Source organism: Rissa tridactyla, chromosome 2, assembly GCF_028500815.1.
Source record: "Rissa tridactyla isolate bRisTri1 chromosome 2, bRisTri1.patW.cur.20221130, whole genome shotgun sequence".
In the NCBI taxonomy this organism is placed as follows: Eukaryota; Metazoa; Chordata; class Aves; order Charadriiformes; family Laridae; genus Rissa; species Rissa tridactyla.
In genome coordinates this window covers 118,398,857-118,417,753 of record NC_071467.1, presented here as the reverse complement: position 1 = coordinate 118,417,753, position 18,897 = coordinate 118,398,857, and the positions used below count along the sequence as shown (strand labels likewise).

At 41.3% G+C, this 18,897-nt stretch overlaps 1 protein-coding gene across 8 annotated transcripts in view; it reads right to left on the bottom strand.

The window, feature by feature from the left end:
• Positions 1–18,897, bottom strand: part of MYRIP (myosin VIIA and Rab interacting protein) — a 261,162-nt gene that overhangs the window by 88,537 nt on the left and 153,728 nt on the right. Inside the window, exon 1 of one of the 8 annotated variants that reach the window (XM_054191442.1) lies at positions 4,740–4,903. The exons of the other annotated variants lie outside the window; for them this stretch is intronic. The gene's annotated coding sequence lies outside the window, so the exon portion shown is untranslated. Of the gene's footprint in view, positions 1–4,739; positions 4,904–18,897 lie in introns of those variants that run through there. 8 annotated transcript variants of the gene reach the window in all.

The window sequence follows — 18,897 nt, the reverse complement described above, 5'->3', positions numbered from 1 at the left end:
CACATGTTGCAGGTGGAATAGAGCCCTCAACAGGTGCTTTATGGTGCAAATGGTAAACACTTGCACTTCTGAATGTGGGGACAGTTTTGCCATCGACTGTAAGAGTTAAAATGAGGCCATTAATAGGGATGTCAGATACAATGGCGCATTTCTGGCTGTCATCAACCTCATCCTAACAATAACTAACAAAATGACCGAAACTGCTTTTGACTGTTTGTTCACGATTAACTTTTCTTACGTTGTGAAACAGTCTATTACAATACATCAAGGCACCACCAAAATGGGCTTGTGACTAATCAGTAAGTTATATTGCACCTACAGCTCTGCACAGGAGGGACCTTCCTGCTCTGCATCATTCATAAACTTAACTGGAGCAACGCAACAAAGCTAATTCCAGTCTTGGCATCATTCTTCAGTGAGTGCTGGGAAAGTGCTTATTCTCCATTACTTCAAATTTATTATCCAGCTCTCATAAATGAAATTAATTAACAGGTTTTCATCTTGTCAACTATTAGGAAATGGCTACAATGCAGAAAATAAGATTTCGTATCTAGCCAGCTGGACGGGTTGTTCTCCTACGTTTTGCACCACCAGAATGACTGCTCTTCCATGTCTTTTTCTCATTCTTATATACATACACACAAAAATATATGAAGAGGTAAAAGTAGGCATGAATTGTATGAATACGCACAAAATAGTCTGCTCTTCGTATGAATGGACAACGAGTATCTTCTACTACATTAAAAAAGCGATAATAGTTTTTTATAACTTATTTGTATATAGTGAAAAGACTGTTTTATCAGTTGGAAGACATACTAGAGAACCCCCCTGAAAGCTGAACAGAAAATGCACTTTAAAGTTTACCATCATATAAACATTTTGTCCTTGACAAGAATTCAGCAGTTTACAAAGGTATACAGTGGGATATGGCTTTCTACGGTTTTACCTATCGAGGCTTTTTGTTGTTCAGTGCTTTCTTGAATGGGAAAGTATAAGAAAACTCAAAAATATTTCTGATGTTTCTTTCCAGATAACAGTGATGTGTTCAAATGTCACTTTCAATTCGATATCTCCAAAAAAGCACCTCCATCATTTGTTATTTTACCAGTACTCAAACATTTGAGTACTGCGTTCAGTTTTGGGCCTCTCGCTACAAGAGGGACATTGAGGTGTTGGAGCGTGTCCAGAGAAGGGCTACAAAGCTGGTGAGGGGTCTGGAGGACAAACCTTATGAAGAACGACTGAGGGAGCTGGGGTTGTTTAGCCTGGAGAAGAGGAGGCTGAGGGGAGACCTTATCACCCTCTACAACTACCTGAAAGGAGGTTGTAGAGAGATGGGGGCTGACCTCTTCTCCCTGGTGACAAGTGATAGGACAAGAGGAAACGGGTTCAAGTTATGTCAGGGGAGGTTTAGATTGGATATTAGGAAACATTTTTTCACTGAAAGGGTTACTAAACATTGGAATAGGCTGCCCAGGGAGGTGGTGGATTCACCATCCCTGGAGGTGTTCAAAAAAAGGGTAGATGGGTCACTTAGGGACATGGTTTAGAAGTGGTTTTTGTCAGGGTAGGTGAAAGGTTGGACTTGATGATCTTAAAGGTCCCTTCCAACCCCAGCAATTCTATGATTCTTTATATCAGTATCTGTCTTCTAAATATAATTCCAGGATGGGATTACCTTTCATCTGTTTTAAGATTCCCAAACAGGTCATCTTTATTTAGATGCAAATGAATTTTGCCTAAATTATTGCATAAGCCACAAGCCTACCTTTAGTTTCCATAATTCCCTGATAATATTATTATGGTCACTGGATAACAGAGATTGTTACTGGGAAACTAATCGTGACGAGTAACTTTTGAGAGCAACAGGTTACGTAATTACAGACTTCACCTTGCTCCTATTGAAGTCAGGGCCGGAGCAGGGCCAGAAGTCCAGATTCCCCTTCATGAGGAAATGTCAGCACTTGTAACTGAAGGCCCTGTAGTCTTTCCCTCTTCTCACTGGCCTTCTTCAGAAACTACACCCAGAAGCCTGCAAAGATCTTTAAGGCTCCCCAAGAGGAATTAAGGCTCCTCAGCAAGGAAAGCTTTATACAAGAAACAGAGGCCAGGCCCAAGCACCCCTCAGAAGATGTTGGGGAACGGCAGGGCAACATAGATAAGTTGCCAGGATGTGTTCAAGGCCAGGCTGGATGGGGCTTTGAGCAGCCTGGTCTAGTGGGAGGTGTCCCTGCCCATGGCAGAGGGGTTGGAACTAGATGATCTTTAAGGTCCCTTCCAACCCAAACCGTTCTATGATTCTGTGACCAACCTGGCTACTGATAACAGGGTCGTTGCGCTTTGCATGTAACCAAATGTGAAGGACAGTCACCAAATGGCCACACAACTCAGCGGGGAAGAAGGGAATGTGTGGAAAGGAGCATTCAGCACAGGGCAGAGCTGAGCACCGAAGACACCTACCCACACCCTGCACCACTGGGAGCTTCCAAGGCATTTCCAGGGAAAATCCACGCTTGTAACTTCCCAGCAACTGAATCTGTCCCCTTCGTTTTACATATTACACTGCTTTCTCTTTGCCTGCCGCCCATAGCACTGCGCATCCCCTGTTGTTCTTTATGGCATGTAACATTCCCCTGACAACTCAGACATTCAGAAAGTATGTCAATGCATGCAATTAAAACATCTGAAATCTGATGCACATGCTGCCCTGCACCTCCAGAGCTACTTGTAAAAGCACAACAAAGACAACGTTTTCAGTTGTACCTGCTGCTACATCCTTGTATTTAGTTTCTTGTTTGAGAGAGAGAGATTCAATACCAAACCACATATTGCGTGAGCCACTGAAGTCAGAGCAACATTCTGGTGGGTGTGCTAAGTATCATTTTACTAAAAACTTGGGGAAGAGGGTGAGGAAGGAGTCCCTGGCTGGCAGGCTGTTCCAAACTCTGATACCTTGCCTGTGGCTCCCACTCAGCTGCCGAAAATTCATGTGGACAACCCAGCAGCCCTCACATCCCTTCAACCAGCCTCTCCGCTGCTAACCTGGGCGTACAAAGATACAGATGGTCTCTCCCTCAGCCTTCCTCTCTTGCTGCACACTCTCTAGCAGCTCATGTATATTTTTTCCATTACAATGGCCTTCCCTTCTAATTGCAGAAGGGTTAACAGGCATGGAAGAAATTTCTCATTAGCCTCTTGGCAAAGGAGAGAGTCAGGTCAGAATTGTTTTCCCAAACTGGATATCAAGGGAGGAAACTCCACAGAGTATTTTTTTTTATTATAAAAAGTGGGATCCCAGGCATAGGGTCTCTTTAATACCAAAAGATCTTTGCAGCTACTTTTTCTACTGACAGCCTGAGCTCCGCTGTCTGTTGCCTTCAGAATTACAAATAACTACCAGTTATTCAGAGAGCCCTATTTCCTATGAAGAGTACAGAGAGAAACCGACGGGCACAGACAGTAGATCATCTCCACAGCACGGACAGCAGAGATGGGAACAACTCAGCAGCAACAACGAGCTCAAGGTACATTCTCTAATGTCGTGCCCTGTATCAGTTTTAATTGATTATATTTGTGAGAGAGACGCATCCTTTAAAGCAGTGTTTATAGAAGAGCAGGAATACATACCACAGTGACCCGAAACAGTCGGTTACTTGAGTATGCCTAACTCATTTTTTTGCTGCCCATCCTACCTCAAAAAATAAACATCCAAGATTTTGAAGCTGCTGCGGTTGGCAAGACAGAACACAGTACCTACACTTAAGTATATGCAGTGTAATCATGTTTCAGCTCCTGCTCACTTCAGAAGTTGTGATTCCCCCTACATCAGTGGAATAACATATCACTGCTCCATCGTCACAACACAGATGCTGTGATGCATCTGGTAAGACTTCACGTTGACACTTGTAAACCCCGTGTTATGACTGCAGCAGTAGAAAACAGTGTTTAACGTTAATGCTGCTTTCCTGGAATACAGTTAAAAGGCATTATGAGAGAACATCTCTAGGAGCACTATGGAATCTTTGTCAAAACACTGTCAAGACAAAAAAATATATGCAATGCTGAGGGAAACATGTCCTATCTCGGTTACAAAGAACACTATGGATCACCAAAGCAGATTGTTAAATCAATCAGTAGTTCACTTTGCATTACTGAGCTCTCAGCACATCTGTCTGTCCAAGGAAACTACTGCTATGGTTGTGTCCACTTCCTTATGCAGCCACACAGCACTGCATTGCTTGGGATTTCAGCAGTGCCAGTAAATATTGAGTAAACATTTGTATTTACTCACCAATTAAAGTAGTAAAAGTATTTTATTCATGCAAGCCTCTCCATTGCCCAATTTTGGTTTTTTTAAGTCTGCATTGTGGGACTAAGCTATTTCAAAACACCTTGTAAAGTCATTATGAATGTGAGGATAAATCAAAACATCTTTAGGAAAAACAAAGCTCCCCCTAGCTAATCCAGATAAACACTGTGCAGATATACATTTGTTACAAGTTCAAAAACCTGAAACAAAATTTTTGTCGTGTTCACTGCCTCTCAGGATCCAGTATTCAAAGGTACTCCCAATCCTATGATTAAATCACCCACTAATGTTATGAACTGAAAGAACTGCATTGCAAGGACAGTGGTGCACAACACAAGGAATGAAGTCATCTCATTGCAATATCATGCATGACAAAGATATAGGTACCGTCATTACAAATGATAAGAAATAAAGCAATAAGCAGATTTACCTGGAGTAGTTACTGTGTTCTATTCCTGATCTGTCTCACACTCCTTTCAGGATAAACACCCCTAAAGTAGATTTCCCGCTTTGTACTAATATTTTATTCACGACATGCGTGTTCTCCATTCTTAAGTGAAGAACTGTAAGGTTTTCAGACGGAAGGCAGAGAGCTGGGGGAACAGAAATCCCCCCATTCCCAGCTCCTGCAACTGAACTCTTACGATGCAGGTGGACAGAAGGATTCTGCTGAAGGGAAGGTGCAGTGTATGCAGCTCCTCTCAGCAGCGCTTCTCTCCCCAGCAAACGCAGCTCGCTCGCGGTGGAACAGCCTGCAGTAGAATAACAAGAGAATTTCTCAAGTGCTAGTGTAAGCGAAGGAGGGGGTGTGAGGGAAAGCAAGGAAAGAAAATGCTCGGGAAGCTGCTTCTCTCTTCAGCCAAGGCATGCTGTATGTCCCTCTCTCACTGGGGTCTTGTGAGGATAACCACACCAAAGATTTTAAGGCTCTGAGATATTATGTGAGACCTAACATGGACAGTTGGCTGAAATAACCAAGGTTAGGGAATGCAAAATATTAAGTTTCCAATAGCAACATCAACACCTCCCTGTTGTAGCTCCTGTAACGTGATGTACATTTTGAGACAAACAGCAATATTGTGTGAGGTAACGTTCTGGCCTGAAATCTAGTTGCAAAATCAGTCTTGCTCTACTACCCCTCCTCGAGACTCATTTGCCAATTATTGAATTTCGTTTGATTTTACAGATAGCATTTTCCTCACTGTATTCTTTAATATTTCCTCTCCTCTGATGGTGAACAAACAACTAAGATGTTAACCCTTGCAGGTGCTTAGACAGCTGTGGTTGCAGCCCATTGGCTGGATGGTGACTGAAGTGACTATACGGATGAAAAACTATTTTGCACGTACAAATGACCAGCAAAACTACACAGCACACGTGCTAGAAATTAAGAGATAATCTTTTTTCAGGTGTATGTACGACTCATCAAGCCATCATGCAACCGGAGTGTAAAAGACCTGCTGGGACCCATGCTTTGTGCAGGAGGGCTATTCACCTGCCATCCCCTCCCACAGGTCCCCGGCAGCTCCAGAGGCTGAGCTGGTGCCCAGGATGCAGCGCTGGCACGTCCCTCTGGCCCTGTGGCTGGACCCTTGGCACCCTCTGCATGTCACCTCACAGTCAGCCCCAGCACGTGGCTGCGAACGGCACCTTTTGCATTAAACAACGGGAGCCGAAACATTTGCTCTCATACATATACTGCTAACAGATGGCAGATTTCTTTTTTTAAAAAGAATTCTAATTCTTAAATTGCTACAACCTCTTGTCCTTGCTGGCTTTAATTATCAGCTCTAAATGACATGAACTCAGTTCTTCCTTTCCCACCATTTTAAAACAACAATATTATTTACAATTAGTTTTTTTTTTAAATAAAAGCATTGTTCTTTTAATAGTATTCACAACGATATAATAATGACTACACTTTGTAATCCAGTAATAATAGCTCAGAGAAGTCTCTCTTGGGGAGAATTTTCATACCCATGTGGTTTATATATGCTAATTCCTATGCAAATTAAGAACCCACTGACACATCCTATTATAATACTTGCCCATTTTGTACATGTATTTGGTGAAATCATCGCACTCATATTATGCTTTGGAAGGAGAACACATCCCAGCCCATATTGTTGGTACGACAAGAGATGAGATACGGATCCATCACGGGAGCGGATCCTCCACTCTGGGAGGTGGGTGTTCACTACCACTAAAATGGCACGGACAGTGGGTGGCAGCAGGCTATCATTTCTTTCCTATGTTACGCAATTAGTACTGTCAATCCCGGCCCTTCAAAAACTCAGACTTTAAGAAACAGAACAAACTGACGTATTCTTATTTACTACTTCAATATTCTAGTCTTTAAGATTCATATTTTCTGTTCTAAAGAGCCGAGCATCACAACTATTTTTAAAAGGGAAGCCTGAGCTTTCCATCTCTGTGGAAACTGAAGCTTCAAGGGAAATCACGACAAAATCCATAATAAAACCATGACTGCCAGCAACCTCACATCCCATGTGAAGAAGAAACCCCTTAATAACATCATGTTGTCACTAAACGCAAACTGCTGACAACTTACCAGGAAGGAACGGCAAGTAATACAAGCTAGACCGTGAGTGCCATGTTAGTGTACGACACAGCCCGGCTGGGACACTTCTGGATGGGAAAGGGGAAGAGGTTCATGCTTGTGTGGGAAACACAAATGTCAGCCCAACAGGCAGTGCCATATGTGTTGCAGTGATGGTGCCTGCTCTGCTGAGAGCTGTGTCAAAAAGGCAAACGAAATTGCTGAAAAACTTTCAAAAGAAGAGCACTCCCTCAAGGCTGAATGCAGAGACCTCTAACAAGTCGGGATTGGGAAAATCAACGCTTTGAACAGCACTTGTATGAGTCCTGATCTAAGCCCTGGAGATGTGATGGATCTGACACATCAAAAAGAGAAGAGCCTTGTCATTATAGCTCCCTGTTGTGCGTTATTAACACAAGGGCCAGGAACGTCCACCCCTTTGTGAAGATGAGGCTCCTCAGATCTGTATATCAGAGATAAATGGTAGAACTGATGTGAATCGCTATTGTTACAGGGCTGGAGACCCCACGGCCTCCAACGAAACCCAGGGAACTGTACAAACAAGAGGCATTCCTTGCCTAAGGGAGCTAGTAATCTAAATGAAAAAGACAGGCAGGGAGTTGGAGGGGAAGCAGAAGCACAGAGAGGTGAAAGCGATTTGCCCAAGGCCACACAGCCAGTCAGCCAGCAAACCAAAAATAGAGGCTGACCCCCTTGATTGTCAGCCCATTGTTCTCTCCACTAGACTCAATCTCCCATGGTGGATGTGACATTAAATTGGTATTTCTGTTTTGCTGCTGTCATTTTTAAAAATAAAGCATGACGGCAACATCTCTGTACTGAGCGGCTGTAATCGAGGCCACACAAGCATTTTTAGAAACAATACCGTGGAGAACTTTTGCTAAGAGAAGAAAGCAAGGCCCCCGGACAGAGGGTCTGGAGAGCACATCCTGGTTACCAGCTACTCCTCTGCCATTAAAGGCAAGGGTTACTGCAGTTTTGAAGGCTCTCAGCATCAGCGCCTTTACCAGAGCAAACCCTGGACAAGAAATGCAGCTGAAGAACGCAGCCAAGGGCAGACCCCATTAGGAACTGAGAGAGTATCTGGCTCTGCAGAAGGGTTAACGGCACAAGAGGATTTAGGATCATAAGGGTGTCTGCAGTAGCTCTCAACCTGGCAGGGTAAATTCTCCTTTGCAGAACTTGGTGCTGCCAAACATGGACTATTGCTGATGACTGATCAAGATCCCGGCTCCTCTGCACATCACTCCAAGCTGCAGGGCACTTGTGCTTTTAAAGCACCGGTTTTCATACCCCTTAAACGTCACTTTAAAATGTGGTAAAGTTTTCCAAAAGACCTATATCTACGTCTATAAATGCTGCAAGCAGTGTTACTTCAGACATCGCAAATGCAAAACCAGACTTCCACTAGTGTGTCCCTGAAGCAGTTTTTCAGAAAGCCCGAACAAGCATATGACACGGTGCTTGGAGGACTCTGCAGGAGGAAGAGCCACACGTGCTGTTCTCATGGAATGGGAAGAGGAATTCAATTACCTGTGTTCTGACACAAGGACAACTTATTCTGAGTGCATTGATATTTTATTCCATTCATTTCAGAACAAAACCACACAGAATTCTTTCAGTTATGTTTTTAAACATAGCTCCTTGGTATTCTATACCCAGCCTTGGGCCCCCAAACTGGAAGAAAGCAAATATCGCTCTGATCGTCAAGAAGGGCAAGAAAGCAGATTCAGGGAACTACAGGCTTGTCAGTCTCACCTCACTCCCTGAGAAGGTGACGGAGAAAATCCTCCTGGAAAGCATTTCCAAACACATGAAAGACAAAAAGGTTATTTGGAGTAGTCAGCATGGAGTTACAAAGGGGAAATCATGCTTGTCCAACCTCATTGTCTTCTATAATGAGATGACTGGCTTGGTGGACAAGTGGAGATCAGTAGGTGTTGTTTATCTTAACTTCAGTGAAGTTTGATGCTGTCTCCCATAAGACCATCATAGTCAAGCTGACAAAGCATGGGTTAGTTAAGTGGGCAGTGAGGCAGATCAAAAACTGGCTGAACAGCTATGCCCGAAGGGACGTGATCAGTGGCACAAAGTCCAGTTAAAGGCAAATTACTAGTGGTGTACCCCAGGGGTCAATACTGGGGCCATTACTGTCCAACATCTCATTGATGACCTGAGCAATGGGATGGAGTACACCCTCAGTAAATTCACAGATGATGAAAAACTGGGAGGAGCGGCTGATACACCAGATTGATGTGCTGCCACTCAGAGAGTCTTCAACAGGCTGGAGAACTGCACAGAGAGGAACCTCATGAAGTTCAACAAAGTGAAATAAAAAGTCCTGCACCTGGGGAGAAATAACCCCAATCACCAGCACAGTCTGACAGTTGACTGGCTGGAAAGCAGCTTTGCTAAGAAGGACCTCGGGGATCCTGGTGGAAAAGAAGGTGACCGTGAGCATCCAACACACTCTTGCAGCCTAAAAAGGCAAAGCACAAACACTGTCCTGGGCTGCATTAGGCAGAGCATCGCCAGCAGGTCAAAGAAGGTGATCCTTCCTCTCTCCTGATGCAGCTGCATCTGGACTGCTGTGTCCAGTTCTGGGTTCCCCAGCACAAGAAAGATATGGAGCAAGTCAAGGGAAAGGCCACGAAGATGACTAAGGGACCGGAGCATCTATGGAAGATGAGGAGAGGCTGGAAGAGCTGTGACTATACTGGAGAGAAGACGACTTGGGGGTGGATCTTATCAACGTGTATAAGCATTTGATAGGAGGGAATGAAAAAGAAGGAACCAGACTACTCTCAGTAACGCCCAGTGACAGGACAAGAGACAAAAGACACAAATGAAAACACAGAAAACTCTGCCTGACCCCAGGAAAACACTTTTTTTCCACTTTGAGGGTGGTGAAACAGGTTGTCCAGTGAGATTATGGAGTCTTCATCCTTGGAGGTATTAAAATCTTGACTGGATATGTTCCTGGAAAAACTGGTCTAGCTGACTCTGCTTGAGCAATGGAGCTGGACAAGATGACCCAACAGGTTGCCTCCAATCTCAATGATTCTGTGATTTGTCAGTGCTTCATTAGACAAACAGCACGGTTTGCTTGCAATCACCAAACCACAATCAGTGCAGGTGTATGCAAATATCTCACCATGGTTTCTTGGTGTGCTTGCTCTCCTTCTGCCACCAGCAGATCACATCAAATGAAAGAATTTAATGCTAGTCTTAAGTGTGACAAGTAATTAGTTCCTTAATAAGCAGTGCTAATTCACCTTTACATCTTGTGTTCTTTTGACAGCTGCTGTGCATATTCCACCACTTCTAACCTTTTGGCATGTGAACCGCACTCATTCACCTCATTCCCACTAAAAGTCAAAGCGCAGAAATTAAATTAAGGTGGCAAGTATGTAACTGCGACTTGCATTATGGAAAGCAGAGGGTACTACTTTAACAGATGCAATCATGTCTGGCACAAAAGCCAGTGAAATTTGTGAAACGAGAGTGAAACAATGCCATTTATAAAGATATTGCAATCTACTATCAATACAGGAAAGTTACAGACTCACATTCAGAAGCTGAAATGCGGAATATCATACTTTAAGCGAAGGAAGGAAAATACCTTAAGTACTTTGTTTATCAATGTTAAAAGCATTGCAACTTTCTTCAGCAATAAGCTGTCAGACTTCAACACATTATTAAATAAAGCTATTTAGTACTTGCTCCTCTCTTGGGAAAAAAAAGGGTAAGAAAACTGTTTTTGTAAAGTAGTAAAAATTTCACTACTCCTAGACTGACTTGATTGAGAAAGAAACTAGTAATTCTAGATGCCTGTAATACGGATTTCTCTTTATCTACTTCTAGGATATCCAAATACAAAACATATTTGAAAGTAGGTGGCAGAAGCAGTTTCTTAATTCCACATACCCAGATTTCCAATACTATCTGGGAACGGAGTCCTTTTCAATAACACAGGAAGACACAGAATAATGTCAGGAGCTCTATTATACAAAACAATTATGCATACAATTGAATATAATGTCTTAAATGAAATGAGATACAGATAAAGATTTTACAGAATTGTATGCATAGGCTGTTCTTTATTTTGAGAAAGAACTGCATCTTTCCATATATTTGGGTAATACTTATTAGTTCATGGGTGCTATTAGAAAATAATAATGGAATAAGTATCACTGGTTGCAACTTCTTTCATGAGAATCCTCTTCTAATTTAAATCAGTAAGAGGATTAAAAAGATTCACTTTATTGGAAAAAATAAGTTTCTGCATGTGCATTTACCCACTCCATACTCAATACTTCTGAATATAAGTTCTGCAGCTATGCTTGACTGTACTTTTTAAAATTAAAGACATTAAAATTCCTAAATGTATACAAAGGAGTTGATAAAGTGTTTTAGAGAAATTAGTTCTACTAACTTAAAAACAGTACTTATAAAATTACTTAGAACCCCTGGACTTTGGAAATACATCTCTGCAAGAGCAGTTTCTGGGGTCTGAGAGTCAGGATGGGGAGACTGGAGAAGGGATGTGGGACTCCCTATTACCGCAGCAACCCAAACAGTTATGAGATCTCATTTCTTGTTTGGACATTATCTGTTTAAGACCAACATCTTCAAGCAAACCCCCAAGATTCACACCTGAACTTTGACTGATAGCAGTAGAAAGAAGATCCCCCCGCCTGAAGAGTTTTGTTTTGCTTTGTTTTCCCAAAGAATCTAACTGTATTTAAAAATAATGCATTTGAAAAGCTAAAATACTGAATTCTTTATTATGATGACGGTGTTGGTATAGGAACTGGTCTTAAGATTCAACAATCAGACACTAAAGCCTGTGGCTATGGCAACCCTGGCTTCCTGTTGTACTCCTCACAGCACAGCAATATGTCAGAACACAACATTGTCGAACTAGAGTTTAAAAAAGCAAGCTCGGGAAATTTATGTAATGTAATTCCACGGAGCAAAAAATTAAAACACCCTAGTAAGGTGACAAAGTTTAAAACAATGAGGATTTCCAAAACAGCTTAAGTTCATACCATAGATGAGTAGTACAGTAAGAAAACTGAAGCTGTGGTTTCCCTCCTGTATGCTCTCAAGTCCACCATGTGCTTAAGTTGAACACGGATTTTAGTTCAGTATAGTTCAAATCCTGAAAATTTCACGCTTTCAGGTCAATACCGTCACATAACCAAAGCAAGCAAGTAAGAAAGATACCACAAAAAAAACCCAAACCCAACCCCAACCTAATTTTGGTCCTCTGACACTACAAAGCAGGCTAGTGTGGCTTGTTTATTAGACGAGTTAGCACAGGAATAGGCATACTTGCTTATACGAAAACATACTTCTTCAGGATCTCCAGGCATGCAGCACACTGTTGGGATAGTAGTTTCCAGCAAAACAAAAATGCAGTTCCTCTAGGCACCAAACCAATCTGATAGCAAGATAGGAGAAATTTGGACTAAGATTTCACAGCACTAATTCCAACAGGTTTTTAACCCCAGCTCAGTATAGTCTGGTCTACTTGTAGGTAAGCCGTTTTGTCCAGTATCATAGGAAATTATTAAAAAGATGATCACAGTGGTATGTTCTTCTACCAGAAGACGAGAACGCATGCAAGGAGCTGTACATTTTCATACTTTCCTCTACAAAAAGTCCTGTGTAAGAACTACCCATAGCCATTTTGTTGTACGATTCCAATAAAATAAAGTGCAACACCCTTGAGAACAGCAGACTGTAAAAACCTTTCATAGGAAATCAGAGCCAGATAGGAAACTCGCTCATGCAAACGAAAGGCTCTTATATGGGATAACTCGTGCTAAGTAAGATAAAGAATCATCTCACCTGTAAACTCAGCACAGAAAGGCAACTTTCTAACTTGCTGTTAGAATCAGAGCAATGAAAGGGAAAGACAGTAAAGGACAAAATCACAGTGGATAAATATCCATGGTTTACGGATCATTCAAATGAAGTTTTTCTTTCCCCCAGTAAACTGCATGTTTTAGCAATTAGCATTTTAAAAAAAAAAAAAAAAAAGGTTTAACTTCACTTAGGTTTCTTCTCCCAAGAGAAGTATCAGATGTAAAGGAATGGTGCAACAACTTAAAACAGATTTTGACACTGCTGCGGTTCCCATCTGTGTGTGTTCTGGTAGAACAACGCAGGGCGCTTAAGAAAATTACTTGTTCTTCTAGTTACGGCATTTAAAGAGGTCTTTGAGAAACTGAATTCAAAGTTTTTCTTCACACATCTCTCAAAATTCAGGCCTCCTTTGCAATTAAATTATTAAATCCAGTGGCTATAAAATAATCAAAACCATGTTTGCAAGTTGAAGAAGTACAGTTCAGACATCGTGTCTAATCATTATGTAAAATGCTCATATGTTGCATATATATCGCATCAAAATTACTCCCTTGGGCCTGGAAATAGTATAAATATGCATTTATGCAGGACATTTTTCATTAAGTAATGCTGACAAGAAGCTTCCATGTTAGCTCCCATGATTTATGAAGAGGATTTTGAAATGTTTATGCAACCGTTTTTTAAAAAAAAATACATTTCATATATAGAGAGGTATATATACACACACGTATTTGTTATTTGAAATTATTACATAATGGTACTATAAACATGAAAAAAAAAATCCTGTTAATATATTTCCACATTAGGGGAGTATCGATCTTGTGCTCTTTGATTAAACTTCCTTAGAAAAAGACGATTAGAACTGATAACCAAGACAGTAAAATTTAGAGAGAAGTTGGCACTACTTTTAATTAAAACTTCAATACGGTCCCCTGTTTGCAATGTCACCTCTAAAGCCAGAAAAGGCAATCTCTCCCAGTACTAAATTTTCCCTTTCACGGTTAACACTTAATTGATCATCAGGAGCAGTAGAAGGATCCTGAGTTCAGCCTGGCTTGCAATGACAAGAGAAGCCACGCTCACATTGTCAAATAATCCATGCTGGAACAACTCCCAGCTCTGTGTTAATTAAGGTTATAACTTGATTTTCAGGCTCTAAAGGAAACTTCCACAGGGGGCTGAGAGGAAGGAAGCAAGCCACCCTACAGAACTGAAGGAAACCCGTGTGACAATTTGCTATTGCGTATCACGCAGTAGTTCTGCGGCGAGTCCACCAGTATTAAGGCCCTACCATGCCCGATAACAAAAAAACAAAGAGATGACCCTTGGACAGAAAAGCCTGCAGTTTGACAACATGGGCAACAATCTACGAGACAAAATTAAATTCGCTGATCTACCAGAGCCTTGATGGCTGCTCCTAACCAGAGCACGTGGATGGCTCCACTGCAGCAACGCACTCCAAGCTTCCCACTAGGCTGTGGCCAAACAAGCAGCACCAGGTCTTCCTGCCTCACAGACCAGTGCTGTAGACAGGAGATTATATTTTATTCCTGTATATAAACTCACCTCCAATGGGAAAGAAAACCTTCACACCAGCATTAAAAAAAAAAAATAAATGTATTTTGACCCATTCTTTTCCAGATGAGAAACATGGGTGTTTCCATAGAGCACATATTACAACCCTGAATAAATCCCTGATCCCCACTATGCGGATGGAAACGAGGGGGAAAAGCGCTCATAACTGAAACAAGGCTCTTGCTTCCTGTTTTTTCCCAGCACCTGCTGGTATCTTAATGCTTTCTCAGCGAACGAAACTGCGCTGCCAAAACTAGCAGAATTACAACAGAAAGTAACATGGCTGCAAGGCAGTCCGACACCCTCATGTGGTGGCCCCCTTGCTGAAACCAGCTACTTAAGCCTAGCGAAAGATAAACATACCCTGTAACGCAATTAGCTTCTAAGCAGAAAAGGGGTACAACGATCAGAAAACGATTTATTATCATTTATTATCATCTATGATCACACGGTAAGAAATGAAACTACTAATCAGTGGTAGAATGTGTGTTCCAATTAAGTTAGCTAATTACATGATTGTCAGGAGGTGGACAGGTAAGGTCTGAAGTATACAGTAAACTGGCTTATAATTCACTCTTACTCTTAAGATTACCTGACGTACCTTCATCTGTTGTTCATTACTTTGATAAACTTGAAGTCCTTTGAATTAACCATGCTGTGCCGGGGATTTGCCTTATATTAAACATTAAAAAAAACCAAAAAATCAATGCTGTTCTGCATTTTCTAAGGATGAGGCTAAAGAACAACGCGCTTTTCACATATTTAAAAACATTTATCTTGTGATCTTTACTTGGAGATGCTTCGCTCTTGAATGCGGTGGAGGACAACTTCTGAATGTGTCTCCACAAAACCCCACAAAACTCGGCAAGATGTGTGGTTTTGAGAACCATAGTGAAGTTTACAGAGACTACGCAAAGATGTGTGACTTTGCTGACACACTCTATAAAAAAATTTGCTTGCAAAGGCAGGGGCAGAGCCCGGGTCGTCTCTTTTGACAGATCTCTGAGCATCCCGTTTTCCTCTCACGCTGCCTCCCGAAGGGTGACCACCTGCTACTCCTCTTGCCTCGAGTGCCAAAGACCTGCAAGGTTTGCTGAAACATGCTGACCTTGCTAAAGATGCACGCAGGTCTCAGTCTAGTCGCACACAGGGAAGACCTGGTTTGGTTTGGTTTTTTTTCTTTGCAGAAGGAATACAGAAGCTGTGGCTCCTGTGCAGGAACGCAGGCTGTGTCTCCAGGGCAATTTTTGGTTTATTGAACACATTACTCCCAGCTTCTGAAATAAAAGAAGCAAGTGCTTCAGCCTCTAGATAGTCCATTTTTCACTCCTTGCAGTGGGGCCACAATAAGGCAGATGTGCTGTGGACACACCAGTAAGAAATCACAGACTGAAAAAAAATCGATAATGCACACGTCTGAGTTATCCCTTCATAGTCGTCTTAATCATTACGATGCATACATTTCACATCTCACCATTGCAGCTTAAATCTGCTTTATTTATCTTTGTGTGTCACCGAGATACTTAGAGCATTAGCTCGTCTTTAACCAATCCCAACAATTTTCTTTTTGTAGCCCTCAAGCTTCTACGGAATGTTAAAAATATTAAGAAACTGAAAAGCAAAAAGACAAGCAGATCACTAATGACGCAAAGAATAAATGTACTGTATTAGCTGATAAAACATAATGTCGGTCAAAATATCCAAGACCACTGTGATCGAACTGAACTGTATCTTTTCTCAACAATATCCAACTCCCATATTTCAAGGTAAAGCTAGCGAAAGGGAAAACGGAAAAGTGAAATGTTACCATGGAAATGTTTGACACCAAAGAGAAATGGAAGGTCTCTAGGAAAATGGTTCAAGTTTTAAATAGCAGGTATCCAGTGTAAGCACAAAAGCATAAAGAAAGCAGTCACTCTGGAGAGCACACTTTACATTTTTCTTTGCATACAGTTACTTGCCTGTTCATCTGCCGTTAGTTTTCTCAGTACCTGGACTACTATTTGCAAGCTGGAATTGCCAGTATTTTTACTTGGAAATGAACTGCCGGTATTGTCTTCAAAAATGTAGATGATCCCCCCCCCGTTATAATTTCAACACTTGGTTTTAATGTTTGAGCCCTTTTCAATCTAGCATTGCAGTCGAGAGTCTGCTGCAGTAAACTCACGTAACAAAAAAAAAAAATATTGTAAATTTGTGCCAGCTATCCCAAACCCAGCAAATTAAAAGCTCAACTTACATTTCAAATGGATGCAATTACATGAAGGTACATAACTGCAAAGCAGAATTACTCAAACAACTAAAAGCAGTAACAATCATACCCTGTAATTCTACAAGGTTCACAATCCCACGTTAGATTTTAAAGATTTTTTTAAAGAACACTTTTCATTCCCACTCATGCCATACTATGACACAGCAAAAGTTGTGGTTCATTTGGGAATGAAACTTGAATACACCCATGATGAATACAGCAGGGATAGTTTAAAGTCACTGTCTTCTCCAGAAAGAGCTTAGATTTAGTCCCTTTAAGAGATCAGTGAGTAATACGTATTTTAAAAGAAGCCCGTCCTGCTGAAGGTAAGAGTACTTGGAAGTCATTTAAAGACAGCAAAGGGATTTTAAAAGCCTGTGACAGTGAAACATTAGGTTTTAATTCCCTGCTGAGAAAGAAACTTTCAACTACAGAAAATGGCAGAAAAATCATGACCTAGGAGTAAATTCTCCACATATACCAAAAGTTTTCAGTGATTTAGTGAAACGGGAAGTCTGAGCAGCCTACCCTGTTCTGTCATTATCCTTTATTATGGACAGAAATGAATTTGAAATTAGCTTAAATTTAAATTAATCAAGATACTTATAAAATTTTCAGAATATTTACTTCAACTCCCTAAATATATTTGTTAACCCTAGGAGTAATATGAAGTATCCCTCTTGTGACGCTCTGCTTCAAATACTAAATTCATTTTAACTTCAATTACAGAAGCACAAACAGTACTGGCATAATAACATCAAGTAACATCTCTCAGATGATGTTAGTGAGTATTTATTTACATAAACTAAACCAGGACCACAAGATCCCCTTAGACATATCCGTGCTGACTCTGAAAGGCAGATTTGGTTTCAGGGTGGTTCTTCCTCCCTCTGACAGCACCACTATGGATTTTTAAATATTCCAAATTAGCATTTCTTGTGTCCTTCTTGTAATGAGGCCAAACAGGTCGTAAATACACAGAAAAAGCCATTTAGACATGGTGCTTTTACACACAACTAAGTTCTTGGCATCAAATGAAACACAGAACCTGAACGGACTTCTTGCAGTGGCTTTGTCTAAACCAATTAAAAGGCCATAAGTATTTTGTAATCTTTCAATGTAAATTTATGGCAACAGGACCAAGTGGAGGAAAATAACTAAAAATTGTGATAATGTTGTAATAGGAGAAAGCCAGGCAACTCAACCTCATGGGAGGAGCTTATTATCTCTTGGAAAAAAAAATATTTTTCTATTGCAAGCCCACACAGACTAACTTAGCAATTTGTTTTAAAGGGGAGGAAAAAAAGAATCACAGGATGGTACAGCTCCCTGTCATAGGAAAAAAACAAAGCTCACTTAAATTTTGATGTCAGCTTGAATTAATTCATTTTAGACTCACGGCAATATCCCATGACACTGCAGGTTTTTTAATTATTAGGCATAAAAGCAGCAGCCTTAATAAATCCCAACAGTAAGGATAACGGCAGAATCACTGTACTTCCTGCAGACTCTCAGAGGCAGTAACTGCTACATTTATTCTGAGGGCAGCGTTCAGATCGGAGAAGAATCTGCAGAAGCATCTGGAGACAATTATTCAGCAAGAATTAAAAGCAGAAGAGAGCTGTGAGATCCGCGTCTGAAAGGAGGAAGCCTTTCTGCCCTGGGAAGGGCACTCTGCCAGTGCAGAGGCTCTGAAGATTTGCTACATGGGTTTTGGTACCACAGAGCATTTTACTCCATCCAGGAAGACGATGCACTAGCGAAAGCCAGTCATTTTAAAAGAGGAACGGAGAGGCTTTTCTGCTCGTCTTATATGTCAAAAAAGGGAAAAAAGCCAAGCAACCAATATGTTGCTGTTCTGATGGGATTAGGAAAAGTCACATCACAGAGAAGCAATAAAGCTATTTAGCACCTGGTTCCCCACCCCAACTCTCTTTAGATTTGCCAGAATCTTTGCTACCACAGGGAAAAGACATTTTTAGCTAGAGGAAACCTTCACAAAAGCACAGTAGGGCAGTTATGCTTTCCGGCTCGGTTTAACAGAAACTTCCCACTACTGAAGAAATTCTAACTAACACAGAGTCCCAGTTAAGAGCGTTCTCTTAAGAAGCTAATTCTTTCCCACCAGATATTGCCTTTTTCTTTTTTTTTCTTGCAAAACACAAATAACGGAATTTGGGCTGTCCCATCTATACTGCTTAAATAACAATTTCCTCAGCAGGCAGAGTACCGCTGCAGAATGATCCAGATCTTAGACATGAAGGGCAACATTCAGTTTGTTACATGCTGATTTTATCTTCCACAGGT